Consider the following 18750-nt stretch of genomic DNA (forward strand, 5'->3'; position numbering starts at 1 on the left):
GGAAGAGAAAGTAAAACCCTTGTTGAATTGTAGAGGTTTATTTCAAATAGAAAGACAACTTCCAACCCCTTCATATTCCATAAGAGGATTTTGGGCCTTTCTTACATCGAGTCCAATTATGAGTACTTCCCAAACTTTTTGATCTAGAACTTGGTAATTTGATCCAACCTGATTTTGTTTTTCTATTTCCCAAAATAAACTTCAATATTTTATATTAAATAATTTTCTCATCCCAATTTTACCCCTGATAAAATTATGATGAGTTTACCTTTAGTAAAATTTTTGAGAAAATATGTTTAACATTTCACCATTCAACATGTTCATCATGACCGAATGATTTATTTTCGTTTTCAGGCTTTAAATAGCTCAAAAACATAAACTCATTCTTTTGATCATTTTTGTGTAATATATGTTCATTTGCAAATGAATCATTTCTCATTTCCATTTTCATTTTGAGAAAACCACATTCATTTCCAAATGATTCCATTTCTCCATGTTGAACCAAGCTTGTAAATTATTTTGATATAACCAATACTATATTTTGATTAAAAATAATTTTAAACAAAACTTGGCAAGAATTTCATTTCAAATGATATGTAAAAAGAAAAATTATTGAACTTATACAGAGAATTTTTTTAAAGCCAAGTTAGTTAAACAAACTTTCACATTTTTCCAAACTTGTTAAAACTGCTCCAGGCCAAAAAGTATTGATCCAGTATCGATACGTTTTGTCAAAGTATCTATAGTTTTTTCTGAGTATTGATAGAATACATTTTTCAATATTGATACCAGGATGACATTATTTTTTTCAAAGTATTTACCAAGTATCAATATTGTTGAATCACCCGTACACCCCGTGGCATAGTGAAAAAATTATTCCGATGATCATCAACCACAGATCCATGTAGGAGGAACAAATCGGTTGAAAAAGAGTTGAAGATATACCTTTAATATCTTATTTCTTTCATGATGTCGATTCCTAGTCGCAACCAAAAATGTATCAGCCTCTACGTAGTCCATCCAATCAACAATGGACAACAAAAACTCTTTGAACTTTTCAGAGAGAATTTGAAAAGTGGCTACTAGACCTTTTCTGATTTCTTTTCTTTTCTTTAGTAACCCTTACACACAGGGATTCACTTCCTTTTCTTTTAATATCACGTGATAATAAAAAGAGAATTATTCCTTTGCTTTTAGAGAAACATATGAAAAGTTTTATAATATTATATTCTTTCCAAAAGAATATCAATTTCCATATTTTTATATTTGACCGAAATTTTAGTATAACTATTTATATTAATAATTTGAGAAATTATATTCAATTAATATTTTATATAAATCAATTTCATATATAATTTTAACTATGTTCTCTATTGTGTACAACAAGTTTGTAGATATAATGTGTTCAATATTTAACTGTCAAATTAAATTAATTTAATAACTAATTTAATTCATGTGACAGTTAAACAAGTTATCAACTGTGTTTCTATTCTGTTCGCTTTAACCATAGGGTGTGATTCTATAGGCTCTTATAACATTAGTAGTAATACTAGAATATTTCTAGTGTTACAAGTAATGAATGGCATCTAGCAATGCTTCATTGCTACCCAAGTTATAAGAAGTCGTGATTCAACATAACCTTTTTGTGGTAAATTTTTCATGTATTATATCCTTTTATGCTTTATATCTAGATTGGACACAAGTCATAGAATAGTCACACTTGTATAGTCTAATCTCATATTTCTTGATATTTTAAGTAGACTACAATAAACAAATAAGTGTCATATCTCATATCAACTTATTTGAGCATGATCATGTATTTCTAGTCTCACTTCATCAAGTGGCCTAAGATATTGCTTCTATTATGTTGGAGGGACAAATCCTATCTTGATCAATCATACCCCACTTCATAGATTGTGGCATATCCAACATTAGTCTTTATAGTACAACCTGTTATGGTAGACATTTGACTGTATCAAAATATATGACTCATGATGTTGGGATAATGATGATCTCAAGTTTGAGGATCTTATACATAGTTATCACTATGAGTAATGTTGTAACTATTACATAATAATACAAGAAACATACTTATAGTGGGTCAGTCCAGTATGTTGTTCTCTAACACATTAGTCTCAATGCATTATTAATTTCCAAGCCCATAATAATACTTGACAAAGGACCTTTTAAGAATAATCATATTATTCTCAAGACCTTATTATTAACTAGTTTATTTATACACAGAGAAAAATAAAATGAAGTAACAATGTTAATGCCTTATATTATTAACAAACAAGGTAAAATAAGCATGTGATTGCAATTATCTCATGATTGGTCTTTGGGTACACTCTAACAGATATAATAGCGATACCTTTTGATTGGGTATCGATAAATTTCTTCAAGTATTGATAATGGTATACTTTTATCTATACATTTTTCAGTATTGATATGAAATTGGCATTTTGACTTCCAAAGGATTCATCACGTATCGATATAGTATCGATACATTTTATTTGGTATCGATAGAATTTTCTTGGTACTGATATTGATGGTTCCAACGGTCATTAAATACCTATTGTTGTTGGTGACATTAATGCATTGATATTTTCATCCCTAATAACTCTATTCAATATCCCAACAACCACAACTGTTGGAAATCAATTGTATGGTATAAATACTAGCTTCTTAAGGTCCTACAACAATAAGAGGGATTATCAAAGCAAAAAATTCAATAAATCAACCTTTGTGATTAAAGTTTTCATACTTTTCTTGTATATACTTGTGAGCTTCTATTATTTTTCTATCAGCTTAAGTGTTTTTTTTTTGTAATTGTGCTTAATTGGAAAACACTTTGATTTTGTAAGAGTTATTTTTTTATTTGCTTATTTGTTTCTTTTTAAAAAGGGTTTAAGTATTAAATTTGTGTATAAATCTTAAGGTAGTTGTAAGGTTAAACCTTGTCCTCAAAGGTTGATTAAATTAGTTAATTTGAGAAAATCCTTAGTTGTAGAAAGTTAAGGTAGTGGAGTAGGCAATTGAGGCCAAACCACTCTAAATTTCTTATCATTTTGCTTAAGTTTCCAAAATTTTTAAAAGCCAATTCACCCCCACTTGGTAATTTCAGATTGATTTATCGAGCTAACAATTGGTATCAGAACTAGTCTCTAAAAGATGTTTTACCAAGCAAGAGAAAATCCTAAAGAAAGCTCTTCAAATCATCAACTCAATCCACAAAGAACAACGTCTACTTCTGAGTCAATTTTCTATGGAGAATCTCAACCTATCTCCAAACCTCCTTATTTCAATGGTGCAAATTATTCTTATTGGAAGAAGAGGATGATGTTATTTATTCAAGCCAATGATTTAGCGGCTTGGGATATTTTCACACCCGATTTTCACTTATGTCCCAAATTTAAAGGAAAGTTAGGAGTTAATTGAATTAAATTGTAAGTTGGAGAGCTCTACTAAAAAACTGGGAAATTTTGGTTGGTTAGTAATTCGTTGAGATCAAATTTCGGTTTGTTTATGTTGGAACCAACTAGTTCCTTAATGGGAGACAAAATAATTTCTATTGGGTGGTTACTTAGGGCTTTGAACTGTGCAAAATAAGGGTTATATATATATATATGTGTGTAAGTGGAGGATTTTTTGAAGGTACAACCCTCTTCATTTTTGTTTTAATTTCCTTCATTCTCCATCATCTTCTTAAGTTGTTATGAAGGGGAAAAATGGATGAAAGCATTGCATGGGTAGTTATCGTGATGATATAAGTCAAGGAGGAAAGAATTATAGGAACGAGTAAGCTTTTATATATTTTTATATTGTGGTTTGAGAAAAGGGAGTATGGAATTCTGAATTCTCTGGAAAACTTTGAATGATTTTGAATTTTGGATTTTATAGTTTGAATGCCTTCAATTTAACCGATATATGGGTGTTGTGCTTAGCTTCTAAATGTTAGAGACTCTGGCATTTGGACAAGCTAAGCTGGCGAGGATAAAGGATGTAAGGTGACTTCCTGTACTTTGCCTTGGGATGATTGTTGATATCGAACTATTGAAATGGTCTGTGTTTGTGGTTGTTTTGGGTTTTTTTAAATCTATTGCTGTGTGCAGTAATGGTTAATAAGCATGCTTAGTATGCATATTAATGTGTAAGAATGTATGCTGGATATCAAATGGAATATGAGTTTACTAAGTAATTAATGGCATATTGTATGATATAGTAATAAGTGAAATGCCTTCAGTGTTATGCATGTTAATTGTATGTGGTGTATAGAGGAATTTACCTTGATGGGAGAGATGAAGATAGGAACAACTGGTGAAGTGAAGGAATGGGAAGATTGTTATGGGACTCAAGGGTGTTTGGTGGCATCGTGGAATGGTTATCTACTGGCTTGTTAGAGCGACACTGCGACGATGGTCTATCAACTTTATGGAGCGACACCATGATAATGATTATTAACTAGTCTTTTGGGGCGACACTATGTAATGGTACATAGTGTAAGACCATAGTTGGGCTAGGCAACATATCAATTCCACCAGGACAAAAAACATGGCACCATATTATGTAAGACCATAGCTGGTTATGGCAACATATGAAGTCCACTAAGACAATAAACTAGGAAGCTGTCAAGGCACAAAAAGGGGAAACATTGTATGACTTGTGCGACGGGCGGTATAACAAGACTATCATGGTTCATCTGAGAATACGAGTAAGCGGGATAATAAGAGAGTTCGCCAAATTTAGTAGATAAAAAGAATTGGTAGAACCGTCTGACAGAGATCTAACAAATTGTGAAAATGAGAAGAATTGGTATATGCATTTTTCATGCGACAAACTTAATGGGAGGGATATTCCCTTCGAGGTAATTAAAATTTCTGCCAGCATAAGTCTGCCAGTGTTGGCGAGTAAACTAGCCTAAGGTAGGATAGTGAGTAGCACCCCAAACCCGGCCCAGACGTTAAGGCCGAATCCGACGTGCCACATTGAAGTCAAAAACCCGTGTTCCCTTTTTAGTGTTTTAAAAAGCCGACTTTTGTCAAACTAACCAAGTGAATGGAAGCTGGGCACCAGGTAGGTATCCATAACAGAGGAGGTGAGCCATGAAGGCTGCTTAAGTACCAAGCTCTCCAATTGGATCCAATCCTAGACATGCCCACATCCATTGCCACACTTGGTTATAACAAGTTGAAATTTCTTTGAGTGATTATCTTTTTTGTAAATCGAATATTCATGACGTCGTGTTATTTTAAAAAAAACAAGTATTATTTTGAAATCACGCCCTAAGTCTAGCCCATTTGAATTATTATCCATCAATTTAAAGTTGTTTAAAATAATATAATCCCAGAAAATCAAAGAAGAAAATAAAGTTAAAATGGCCTTATTACAACCCAAAAATTAAATAGTAATTAAAAATAACTTAAGAAAACCAGTTTCTTTTTCAAACCGAAAAGTATTCACCATGGCCACTCTGAATCCTCTCCGGCTCCAAGTCACCCACATCAAGGCTCACCTGCAAGGTTAAAGAAGGGGAGAGTTTGGGGAAACTCAATGTGTAAGGAAAACCCATTCAAAGCCCAAGTCAGCTCAAGCCCATTGGGCCTAAGCCCATTCAGGTAACAGTGATACTGGGCCAGAGCCCTTTTCAGATTACAATAAACTGGGCCTTAGCCCCTTATTCAGATAATAGTATGGCCCATAGGCCCATTTCAAAATATATGCAACATCAATAACATATACAAGCCCATTTGGGGAGACTACTCAACCCACCAACCACTACACTCCACCCGTACTAGCCATACGCTCCATGTGGGGAACAGCTCAACCCACCCAGCCCAACACTCCACAGTTGCAGCCTTGCTGCTCAGTTAACAGTAAATTGAGGCAAAGCCTCCAGTACGTGGACAAGCCACTTTCAGTACTTCCTCCGTCAATATCCCAGTCCCATGCATCAGATAATAACAACATGGCATGTAGTAAATAACAACAGTCAAACATGCATTTAGGTCAATTTAACCCTAGGGGTATTTCGGTAATTTATCTCCTAGGGGTAAAACTGTAAATTTTCCACTTTTAAAGGTATTACAGTAATTTATTTATTTTAGGGTTTTTCATGCATATTCCTACCTTTCACGTACTAACAGAATCACTACCGAGGGTTCTTACCGAATTGGGCCTGTTGGCCCATCATTCCAATTTTGGCCCATTAAGCCCAAAAATATCGAGGCACGTAAATCATTCACTTTGCGGTCAAACATTGCAGCTTATCGAAAACATTAATCGATTCACCTCACGAGCATTCGCACACTCACAAATCTATAAAATACCAGTTTTCGGCATTTCGGCTTTTCGGCTTTTGCCGATCTAGACTAAGAAAGAGGGTGTTAGCTACACACACTTTTGCGACGATATCTTGTGAGATCCACACACGAACCGCCTACAATTGGATTACTAACACGTTAATCTAACTATTCAAATGCAAACTACGTATTAACCCCTTACAATATTCGGCCAACCACACCTACAGGTCATAGTAAGCTTATAAGAAATCAATAAGCAACTCATTAACAAATTTTTGTCAATGTTTACCACATAATCATAATTTCACTGCAAGCTGTCTTCCTGAGCAACAATCACTAAATCATTTATAACTGGAGCTACAAAACTCCAAATCAAGTGCCGTTAATTTTCCCTGAAAATAGACTCATATATATTCTATCCATAAAATGTTCAAAATTTTTGGTTTAGCCAATCAATACCAGATTTTTCTCAAAGTTTCCCATGTTTCACTGTTTGACTAATCTGACCACTCTTCATTACGAATCAAATTTCTCATTGTACAGAATTCAAAATATGTTCTCGTTTATTTCATTTGCAACTAGACTCATTAAGCTTTAATTACATAATTTATTCAACTTCTAATTCATCTCCCACAATTTATGGTGATTTTCCAAAGTCACGTTACTGATGCTGTCCCAAGTAGATTTATTACCAAATCACTCTTTCACACACCTATCTTGCATGCATGTTATTTAAACATGTATATCACCAATCAATCATCACATATCTATGATTTTTACTTAAGCATAATCTCCATTTCATCATTTTAAAGCACAACATGTTAGCCGATTTTTCCCTTTAGCATCTATGGCACATGCATGATCATTTTTTTGGCTCAACTTCACCTATCTTCCATTTTTCATCAAAAGAACATGAAACAACAACCATTTCCTTCATTTTAATTCATGACCAAATGCTCACAACACACCCAAAAACCAAAATATGCTTCAAGAGTTAAGGTAGAATTAAGAAGAACTCATGAACATCAAGATAGAAGCAAACTACCATGAACTTACCTTCAATTTTCTTCCCCAAGTGACCGAACATTCAAGAGCTTTCTCCTCTCCTTTCTCTTCTCTAACTTTCGGCTATGATGAACAAAGATGGACAAAACTTTGTTCTTTTCACCCATTTTTCTTTTAATAAAATTTCATATTTCATCCATTTAATTCTTTAATACAAAAGACATGAAATGCCCATCATGGAACATTTACCTAACCTATTATCAATTTTTATCAATTTGTACCATAAATTATGGATATCAAGTGCACATATTGTCTTCAACAACATGATGGCCGGCCACTTCATGTAAAATGGTTGGTTTGACATGCAAATCCTCCTATTTATTTGGCCACTACAAATTAGCCTATAGCATTTTCAAACATTTTCACATAGGTCTTATTTCATAATTTCACTCACAAATGACAAAAATCAAAGCATGAAATTTTGCCAATATTCAAAGAATTCCCGAAAATTGGGGCGTTACAACTCTACCCCCCTTAAAGAAATTTCAGCCTCGAAATTTACCTGATCCAAATAGTTGAGGGTATTGTTGACGCATAGTCTCTTCTGGTTCCCAAGTAGCTTCTTCCCTTCCATGATTACGCCACAGTACTTTTACCAACGGAACCGACTTCCTTCTTAGAACTTTAACCTCTCGATCTAAAATTTGTATGGGTTCTTCCTCAAAGGTCAAATCAGTCCTTACTTCAATCTCCTCCACTGGCACAACATGTGAGGGATCCGATCGATATCGTCTTAACATAGACACATGAAAGACGTCATGGATTCTGTCTAACTCTAGTGGTAACTCTAACTGATACGCTACTGGCCCTACCCACTTAAGAACCCGATAAGGCCCTATAAATCGCGGACTCAATTTGCCTTTCTTGCCGAATCTCAAGATCTTCTTCCAAGGTGAAACCTTTAAGAAAACCATATCCCTAACCACGAACTCTATCTCTTTGCGCTTTAGATCTGCATATGACTTCTGTCTATCAGATGCCTCCTTTAATCGATCTCTTATCAACTTAACCTTACTTTCAGTATCTGCCACCAACTCCGGTCCAAGCACTTGTCGTTCACCCAACTCTGTCCAACACGTAGGCGTACGACATCTCCGCCCATAAAGTTCCTCATATGGAGCCATCTGAATACTTGCTTGGTAGCTGTTATTGTATGCAAACTTCGCCAATGGCAAGTAGTCCTCCCAACTCCCACGAAAATCGATGATACAACCCCTTAACATATCCTCCAAAATCTGAATAAACCTCTTCGACTGTCCATCTGTCTGTGGGTGAAAGGCAGTACTGAAATCCAAACGTGTACCCAATGCCTCCTGTAGCTTCTTCCACAACCGAGATGTAAACCTAGGGTCTCGGTCGGAAATAATCGACACTGGCACTCCATGTAGTCGCACTATCTCTGCCACATACAACCTAGCCAACTTTTGTGGGGAGTAATTAGTACGAACTGGTATGAAATGGGCAGATTTTGTTAACCTATCCACCACTACCCACACAGAATCTTTCTTGGTGAGTGTCAAAGGTAGCCCACTCACAAAGTCCATTGTGACTCTCTCCCACTTCCACAATGGAATTTTCACCGGTTGCAGTAATCCAGAATGAAATTGATGTTCAGCTTTCACTTGCTGGCATGTCAGACATTTCCCCACGAACTCCGTTACTTCTCGTTTAAGCCCAGGCCACCAGTACAGTTCTCGCAAGTCGTGATACAACTTATTCCCTCCAGGATGTATGGCACAAAGTCCCCCATGAGCTTCCTTCAATATTGACTGTCTCAAGTCAAAGTCCTTCGAAACACAAATTCTTCCTCGGAAGCATAAAACTCCTTCAGTATTCAGTCCAAAATCCTCATTCTCACCCATCTCAACTTCCTGAAACCGAAGAACCAACAAGTTATCCTTCAACTGTTTTTCTTTAATATGCTCAGTCCAAATAGGCCTCACTTGCAATTCTGCTAACAGACTTCCATCATCAAACAGACTCAAACGTGCAAACAAGGCTCTCAAATCAGAAACAACCCTTCGACTCAACGCATCAGCCACCACGTTAGCCTTACCTGGGTGGTACTCAATCGAACAGTCGTAATCCTTAAGCAACTCTACCCATCTTCGTTGCCTAAGGTTTAACTCCTTCTGAGTTAACAGATACTTTAGGCTCTTATGGTCCGTGTATATAATACACTTTTTGTAACGCCCTGTACCCGAGACCGTCGCCGGAGTCAAACACGAGGTGTTAATAGACTTAATTCATTACTTAAACAGCTCAAACAATTTATTTTTAAAATTTCCAGACAAGCTGGCTAACTGCATCACAGTTGCTTTAAAAATCATATCTCGAGTTCCGAAACTCGAAATCCAATTCCGTAAATTTTTCCTAAAACTAGACTCATATATCTATCTATTAATTTTTTTCTAGAATTTTTGGTCGGGCAAATTAGTACAGTTTATTAGTTCAAGTCTCCCCTATTTCAGGGTTTGACTACTCTGACCTCTGTGTATTACAAATCAGATATCTACCTGTAGAGAGCTTCAATGACTATGCCGTTTGTCTCTAATAAAACTAGACTCAATAATGAATCTGTACATATAAATCATGACTTCTAATTATCTTTGTAAAATTTATGGTGAATTTCCAAAGTCAGAACAGGGGATCCAGAAATCACTCTGGCCTTGTTTCACAAAAATTTAAACATCTCATAAAATATAGCTCATATACCTATTTTTGTTCTTCCATATGAAAATAGACTCATCAAGCTTCGATTCCATAACTTATTCATTATTTAATTCCATTTATACTATTTTTAGTGATTTTTCAAATTCATGTCATTGCTGCAGCAATATTCTATTTTAAGGCAAATTTCATCTTTTCATGAGTTGTTATGAACTAGATAACCTATTAAACTTCCATGATATCAAACATGATCTAAATTTAACCATCACCATGACTTATCAATATCAAACATTTTCTCAATGAATCATGGCCATATCATAAAATTATTTACACAAAATAAATATATTGCTATACATGCCATACTTAAGTTTTACAAGCCATTTACCCAGATGAAAGTCCTTTGGATAGTGTGATCGAACCTTCGACCCGTCCCGATTCCCGAGCTGGCTTGTTCAAAACTACAAGGAATGAAAAGGAGGGAGTAAGCATAAATGCTTAGTAAGTTCACATGCAAATAGCAAGTAACATAACTATATAAGCAAACATAAAACATCATTTGCATAATCATCACCGAGACATTCATATCACATTTTCATTTATCATCTTACCATATTGTTGTTATATCAAGTTTTCAACCCGAGGGTTAAGTACATACCTGTTCAAAGTATTCATTTCACAACACTTACCAATACGTCCCTTTCATCTTGAGTATTCCTCCATTTCAGTAGAACTTTACCCGTTGAACACATCGGAATATAATTCGGATACATGGAAAGTTTGCACATAAGCGCCACATATGTAGCCAAGCTACCACGTAATCCGCCCATAAGCGAACTCAGACTCAACTCAACGAGATCGGGTGTTCGCATCCATAAGTGAACTCGGACTCAACTCAACGAGCTCGGATGCCTAGTTACATCTCTCGAACTCGGACTCAACTCAACGAGTTCGGACATTCGCATCCATAAGTGAACTCGGACTCAACTCAACGAGTTCGGATGCCCAAACATCCTAGTGACATGTCACTTGTATCCTAATCCATTCCTAAGGTTCAACGGGACCTTTTTCCCAATCATGTGTCTCAACCATCTCCTACAGAATGTCGATACCGATACTCGATAATATTTCACATTTCATTTTTCAAGTATATCACATAATTTGACATATTATCAAACAATTGTCACAAGTATGATATTTCATAATAATTATCATATCATTTAAATAACATAAAAACATTTAAAATAATAACTATGTTACCAACATTTACATATGAACTTACCTCGTATGCGAAAATGGCTACTTTTACCATTTCGTCCACAACTTGGTATTTTCCCCATTTTAGCCCGAATTTTAGTTTTCCTTGCTCTATCATTTAAAATATAGTCTAATTAGGACTCACATTATTCAAATTGACCCAAAATCATATTTTGGCAAAATTACAATTTTGCCCCTAAACTTTTGCATATTTAACACTTTTGCCCCAAAGCTCGTAAATTAAACTTCAGCCTATTTTCTTATGTTTTATGACATGCTGATCATTTTTCCCTTCTATGGCAACATCAAATTCTCACTCTAACATGTACTTATGACTATTAGGTATTTTTACCGATTAAGCCCTTTTGCTAGTTTTCGCTTAAAACCGAGTAGCAAAGGTTGTCTAACATAATTTAAAACCTCATATTCTATCATAAAACACCAAAATACACAAATTTAACCTATGGGTATTTTTCCAAATATGAACCCTAGGTTGAATTATTGCTAGCATAAGCTTAATCAAGCTACCGGGACTCAAAAAACGTAAAGAACTTGAAAAACGGGGCTAGAATGGACTTACAATCGAGCTTGGAAGCTTGAAAAACCCTAGCCATGGTTTATCCTTGCTATATTCGGCCATGGGGTTGAAGATGAGCAAAATTGGCTTTTAATTTTGTATTTTAATTCATTTTACCCCTAAATGACCAAAATGCCCTTACTACTAAACTTTCCAAAAATTCCATCAATGTCCAATTTTTTTCCATAGACTTAGAAATTGGTAAAATTTCTATTTAAGACCTCCTATTTAATATTTCAAAACAATTTCATACTAGAAACTTCTAGAATGCAAGTTTTACAAATTATTCGATTTAGTCCCTAATTTCAATTTAAGCACTTTATGCATAAAATTTCTTCACGAAATTTTCACACAATCATGCAATCATATCATAGACCTCAAAATAATCATAAAATAATTATTTCTATCTCGGATTTTGTGGTCACGAAACCACTATTCCAACTAGGCCCAAAATCAGGATATTACACTTTTCTCCATATAAGTAATGTCTCCAGATTTTCAATGCGAAGATCACTGCTGTTAGCTTTAAGTCGTACGTAGGGTAGTTCGCTTCATGAGACTTAAGCTGCCGTGAAGCATAAGCGACCACTTACCCTCTTGCATCAGTACATATCCTAACCCCACATGTGACGCATCGCTGTACACAGTGAAGTCCTTCCCAGACTCCGGTTGAATCAACACTGGTGCTTCAGTCAATACCTTTTTCAAATGGTCAAAAGATTTTTGCTGACTCTCAGTCCAGACAAATGCTACCCCTTTCCTTAACAGTTTCATCAATGGTGCAGCAATCAGAGAAAATCCTTCTACGAACCTTCGGTAATAGCTTGCCAAACCCAGAAAACTCTGAATTTTCGATACTGATTTTGGTGGCTTCTATCCCAGAACTGCCTCAACTTTTCGAGGATCCACTCTAATTCCTTCAGCAGAAACCACATGACCTAGAAAAGCCACTTCGCAACCAAAATTCACACTTACTAAACTTTGCATACGTTCCTTCTCTCTCAAAGACTTGCAAAGACAACACGTAGATGCTCCTCATGTTTCTCCTTGGTTTCCGAGTATACCAGAATATCATCGATGAAAACTACCACGAATCGGTCCAAGTAAGATTGGAACACTCGATTCATCAGATCCATGAAAGCGGCAGGTGCATTCGTCAACCCAAACAGCATAACCAAGAACTCGTAATGACCATATCGAGTCCTGAATGCTGTCTTATGAATATCCACTTCCTTTACCCTTAACTGATGGTATCTAGATCGAAGGTCAATCTTGGAAAATACTGAAGCTCCTCTAAGTTGGTCAAATAAATCATCAATCCTTGGCAGAGCGTATTTGTTCTTTATTGTCAGTTTGTTCAACTGGCGGTAATCGATGCACGTGCGCATTGTCCCGTCCTTTTTCTTCACAAACAGCACCAGTGCTCCCGATGGAGACACGCTTGGCCTAATGAAGCCCCTATCCAACAACTCTTGAATTTGAGCCTTTAACTCCACTAACTCCTTCGGTGCCATCCTATACGGTGTGATGGACACAGGCGCCATTCCAGGCAACAAATCTATTCCAAACTCAACTTCTCGGTTCGGAGGCAATCCTGGAAGCTCCTCCGGAAAAACATCTTGGAACTCCTTTATGGTCCTAACCTTATCCACTGTCAGTCCCTCCTCTTCTAACTGACTTACAAATGCCAAATAGACCTCACAACCTTTCCGAATCCACTTTTTGGTTCTTAATGCCGACACCACATTGGACAAATAATCCCTTCGCTCACCTATCACCATAACCTCCTCATCCTTTGTGGTCCTTAACACCATTTGTTTAGCAGCACAATCCAGAGTCGCTTTACGCTTAACAAGCCAGTCCATTCCCAAAATGAGATCAAACTCTCCGAACGGTAACTCCATCAGATCTCCAGGGAAAATCTTACCTTGAGTTTCTAAGGGTACATCCCTATACAGTTTGTCTACCCTAACCGAGTGACCCAAAGGACTTAGTACAGATACTCCACTCACAATGTCCTCAGAGTGCTCACCCAACGACCTAGATATGGCACATGCAACATAGAACACGAAGCATTGCCTGTGACAGGGCATCATCCCCCGTGACCGTTCATACGGCCCATTCTCATCCACCGGTGATGGTCGTGCTACTCCAGTGGGTATGTGTTCAGAAGATGAAGATCCAGCTTGAGTACTACCTCGGCCTTGACCACGGGCTCTTCCCCGAGTAGCTCTCGTACTCATATCGATTTATCTGATTACAAATTTTATGCATTTAGTTTACTGTTTCCACTGTTTATTACAGAATATCTTATGAACAAATAAGGTTTCAGAGTTGTTCTTGCGTAACCACAGTTTTGCTACTGTCTCAGTTTCCTAGGGCTTAGTTTACCCTACAGTCTCAGTTTCATAGCCTTTACGCTATATTATCTATAGTACTATCTCTAAGGTTTAGTACTAACTACAGTACAGTTCAGTATATAAAACAGAATAGTACTTACAGCCTTGGTGCCGGGGATTCAGTGTGCCACCTCATCAGTTTTCAGATAAACTCAAAAGATTTAGGCTTTTTGAAATCCATTTTCCAAACATTTGTGTTAAAAAAAAAGTTCGGAGATTATCTCCTTTAAACAGGAAATTTTCAAAAGTCATGTTTTTTCAAAAATACCCTCTTTTTTTTGGCATAAAGTTTTGAAAACCCTTTTTGGTCCTGATCCACAGCCGAGTTGTTGCAACTGGGCTCTGATACCACTAAATGTAGCACCCCAAACCCAGCCCAGACATTAAGGCCGAATCTGACGTGCCACATTGAAGTAAAAAACCCGTGTTCCCTTTTTAGTGTTTTAAAAAGCCGACTTTTGTCAAACTAACCAAGTGAATGGAAGCTGGGCACTAGGTAGGTATCCATAACAGAGGAGGTAAGCCATGAAGGCTGCTTAAGTACAAAGCTCTCCGATTGTATCCAATCCTAGACATGCCCACATCTATTGCCACACTTGGTTATAACAAGTTGAAATTTCTTTGAGTGATTATCTTTGGTAAATCGAATATTCATGACGTCGTGTTATTTAAAAAAAACAAGTATCGTTTTGAAATCACGCCCTAAGTCTAGCCCATTTGAATTATTATCCATCAATTTAAAGTTGTTTAAAATAATATAATCCCAAAAAATCAAAGAAGAAAATAAAGTTAAAATGGCCTTATTACAAGCCAAAAATTAAATAGTAATTAAAAATAACTTAAGAAAACCAGTCTCTTTTTTAAACCCAAAAGTATTCACCATGGCCACTCTGAATCCCCTCCGGCTCCAAGTCACCCACATCAAGGCTCACCTGCAAGGTTAAAGAAGGGGTGAGTTTGGGGAAACTCAGTGTGTAAGGAAAACCCATTCAAAGCCCAAGTCAACTCAAGCCCATTGGGCCTAAGCCCATTCAGTAATAAATGATCTTGGGCCGAGCCCTTTTCAGATTATAATAACCGGGCCTTAGCCCCTTATTCAGATAATAGTATGGCCCATAGGCCCATTTCAAAATACATGCAACATCAATAACATATACAAGCCCATTTGGGGAGACTACTCAACCCACCAACCACTACACTCCACCCGTACTAGCCATACAATCCATGTGGGGAATAGCTCAACCCACCCAGCCCAACACTCCACGATTGCTGCCTTCTTCGCTCGATTATCATAGAATTGAGGCAAAGCCTCCAGTACGTGGACAAGCCACTTTCAGTACTTCCTCCGTTAATATCCCAGTCCCATGCATCAGATAATAACAACATGGCATGTAGTAAATAACAACAGTCAAACATGCATTTAGGTCAATTTAACCTTAGGGGTATTTCGGTAATTTATCTCTTAGGGATAAAACTGTAAATTTTCAACTTTTAAAGGTATTTCAGTAATTTATCTATTTTAGGGTTTTTCATGCATATTCCTACCTTCCACATACTAACAGAATCACTACCGAGGGTTCTTATCGAATTGGGCCTGTTGGCCCATCATTCCAATTTTGGCCCATTAAGCCCAAAAATATCGAGGGCACAGAAATCATTCACTTTGCAGTCCAAACATTGCAGCTTACCAAAAACATTAATCGATTCACCTCACGAGCATTCGCACACTCACAAATCTAAAAAATACCAGTTTTCGGCATTTCAGCTTTTCGGCTTTTGCTGATCTAGACTAAGAAAGAGGGTGTTAGCTACACACCTGTTTGCGACGATATGCTGACGAGATCCACACACGAACCACCTACAATTGGATTACTAGCACGTTAATCTAACTATTCAAATACAAACTACGTATTAACCCCTTACAATATTCGGCCAACCACACCTACAGGTCATAGTAAGCTTATAAGAAATCAATAAGCAACTCATTAACAAATTTTTGTCAATGTTTACCACATAATCATAATTTCACTGCAAGCTGTCTTCCTGAGCAACAATCACTAAATCATTTATAACTGAAGCTACGAAACTCCAAATCAAGTGCCGTTAATTTTCCCTGAAAATAGACTCATATATATTCTATCCATAAAATGTTCAAAATTTTTGGTTTAGCCAATCAATACCAGATTTTTCTCAAAGTTTCCCATGTTTCACTGTTTGACTAATCTGACCACTCTTCATTACGAATCAAATTTCTCATTGTACAGAATTCAAAATATATTCTCGTTTATTTCATTTGCAACTAGACTCATTAAGCTTTAATTACATAATTTATTCAACTTCTAATTCATCTCCCACAATTTATGGTGATTTTCCAAAGTCACGTTACTGCTGCTGTCCCAAGCAGATTTATTACCAAATCACTCTTTCACACACCTATCTTGCATGCATGTTATTTAAACATGTATATCACCAATCAATCATCACATATCTATGATTTTTACTTAAGCATAATCTCCATTTCATCATTTTAAAGCACAACATGTTAGCCGATTTTTCCCTTTAGCATCTAAGGCACATGCATGATCATTTGTTTGGCTCAACTTCACCTATCTTCCATTTTTCATCAAAAGAACATGAAACAACAACCATTTACTTCATTTTAATTCATGACCAAATGCTCACAACACACCCAAAAACCAAAATATGCTTCAAGAGTTAAGGTATAATTAAGAAGAACTCATGAACATCAAGATAGCAGCAAACTACCATGAACTTACCTTCAATTTTCTTCCCCAAGTGACCGAACATTCAAGAGCTTTCTCCTCTCCTTTCTCTTCTCTAACTTTCGGCTATGATGAACAAAGATGGACAAAACTTTGTTCTTTTCACCCATTTTTCTTTTAATAAAATTTCATATTTCATCCATTTAATTCTTTAATACAAAAGACATGAAATGCCCATCATGGAACATTTACCTAACCCATTATCATGGAACATTTACCTAACCCATTATCAATTTTTATCAATTTGTACCATAAATTATGGATATCAAGTGCACATATTGTCTTCAACAACATGATGGCCGGCCACTTCATGTAAAATGGGAGGTTTGACATCAAATCCTCCTATTTTGCACTCCTATTTATTTGGCCACTACAAATTAGCCTATATAATTTTCAAACATTTTCACATAGGTCCTATTTCATAATTTCACTCACAAATGACAAAAATCAAAGCATGAAATTTTGCCAATATTCACAGAATTCCCGAAAATTGGGGCGTTACAAGTGAGATGACCAAGCAGATTTCAATCCTAAGGGTCTATAGGTAAGAGGCAGCAAGAGATGGGTAAACTCGCCAATGATTCTTTCAAAAGAGAAATCCGCCAGGGATTATCTTTGGCAGGGAATCTATAACAGCTCAGTTTAGACCCTATTTAGAACAGTGGTTTTAGAACTACAAATCCGAGTCAAAAAAATATTTTAATATTACTTTTGGTGTTTACAGTATATGAATTAATATGTGTGAAAATTTTGTGTGAAAATTTTATCGTTTGTATGCTCGATTTAATTAAAAGGACTCAATCGCGTAAAATGTAAAAGTGGCTAGCTAATTGTTAAAGTGCTACATTGCCATTGTTTTTATAATGAGGAGTCCTTAAGATGAAATTTCACCCTTGGAACCATTCATGGACGGTATTGGACTTGATATATGTAGTTTGGTTATTAAATTAAAAAGGTTTATATAGTAAAAATGCAAATTAATGATGATATAATAAAAAAATTAAAAAGCCACGCATTTTGTGTTCATCTTAGCCAAAAGTTGAAGGAAAAAGAAAATAAAAGATATTTCTTAGGTTTGGCCTTGTCCAAGTGCAATTAAGGTATGTATTTAGCTCGGTTTTTGATAATTTTTACGTTTTTGAGATTGTTGCTTCGTGTTTTAGCTAGCCCATGCTTGAATTTTTGAATTTGATGGTGTTCATGAATAGCCATTGTTGATAGCTTGATGAATTTTGTGTTTGATGATGAAAAATAAATATATGTTGTTAGATTGTTAAATTTAATTAAGTGATTTTTAGTAAAAATGCCTATTTAGGATTAAATTACAAATTTTGTAAATTTAGGGGTTAAAATATGAAATAAATGAAAGAAATGGGCTACTAGGGACCTTAGTGAAATTCCTCCAAGCATGGGTGTGGTCTAATTTTGAATATTTTGTGTTTTGTGAAATAGGGACTAATTGTGAAAAATATTAAATGTTAGGGGCAAAAGTGTAATTTGCCCATTTATGTGTTTTTGGATTAATTTGAATGAATGTGAGATTAAATTATTCAAATTTGTATAAATTTAGATCAAGAAAGGAGGAAATCAGAATTGGATCGGGGGAAATCTAAAGTTGTCGAATAGTCGTCTCGGTTCGTTCATCTTCGTCTGAGGTAAGGTCATAAGTAAATAAATGTCGTTAAATTCAATTGTATATATAT

The 18750-nt window shown here is 35.9% G+C and overlaps 1 long non-coding RNA gene across 1 annotated transcript in view; it reads right to left on the minus strand.

Moving 5' to 3' along the window:
* Positions 1-16130, minus strand: part of LOC128291878 (uncharacterized) — a 95618-nt gene extending 79488 nt beyond the window's left edge. The window contains exon 1 of the long non-coding RNA XR_008281848.1: positions 16081-16130. This is a non-coding gene — a long non-coding RNA (uncharacterized LOC128291878). The remainder of the gene's footprint in view (positions 1-16080) is intronic.
* Between the last annotated feature and the right edge of the window lie 2620 nt (positions 16131-18750).

The sequence above is a fragment of the Gossypium arboreum genome, chromosome 4 (assembly GCF_025698485.1).
Source record: "Gossypium arboreum isolate Shixiya-1 chromosome 4, ASM2569848v2, whole genome shotgun sequence".
NCBI lineage: Eukaryota > Viridiplantae > Streptophyta > Magnoliopsida > Malvales > Malvaceae > Gossypium > Gossypium arboreum.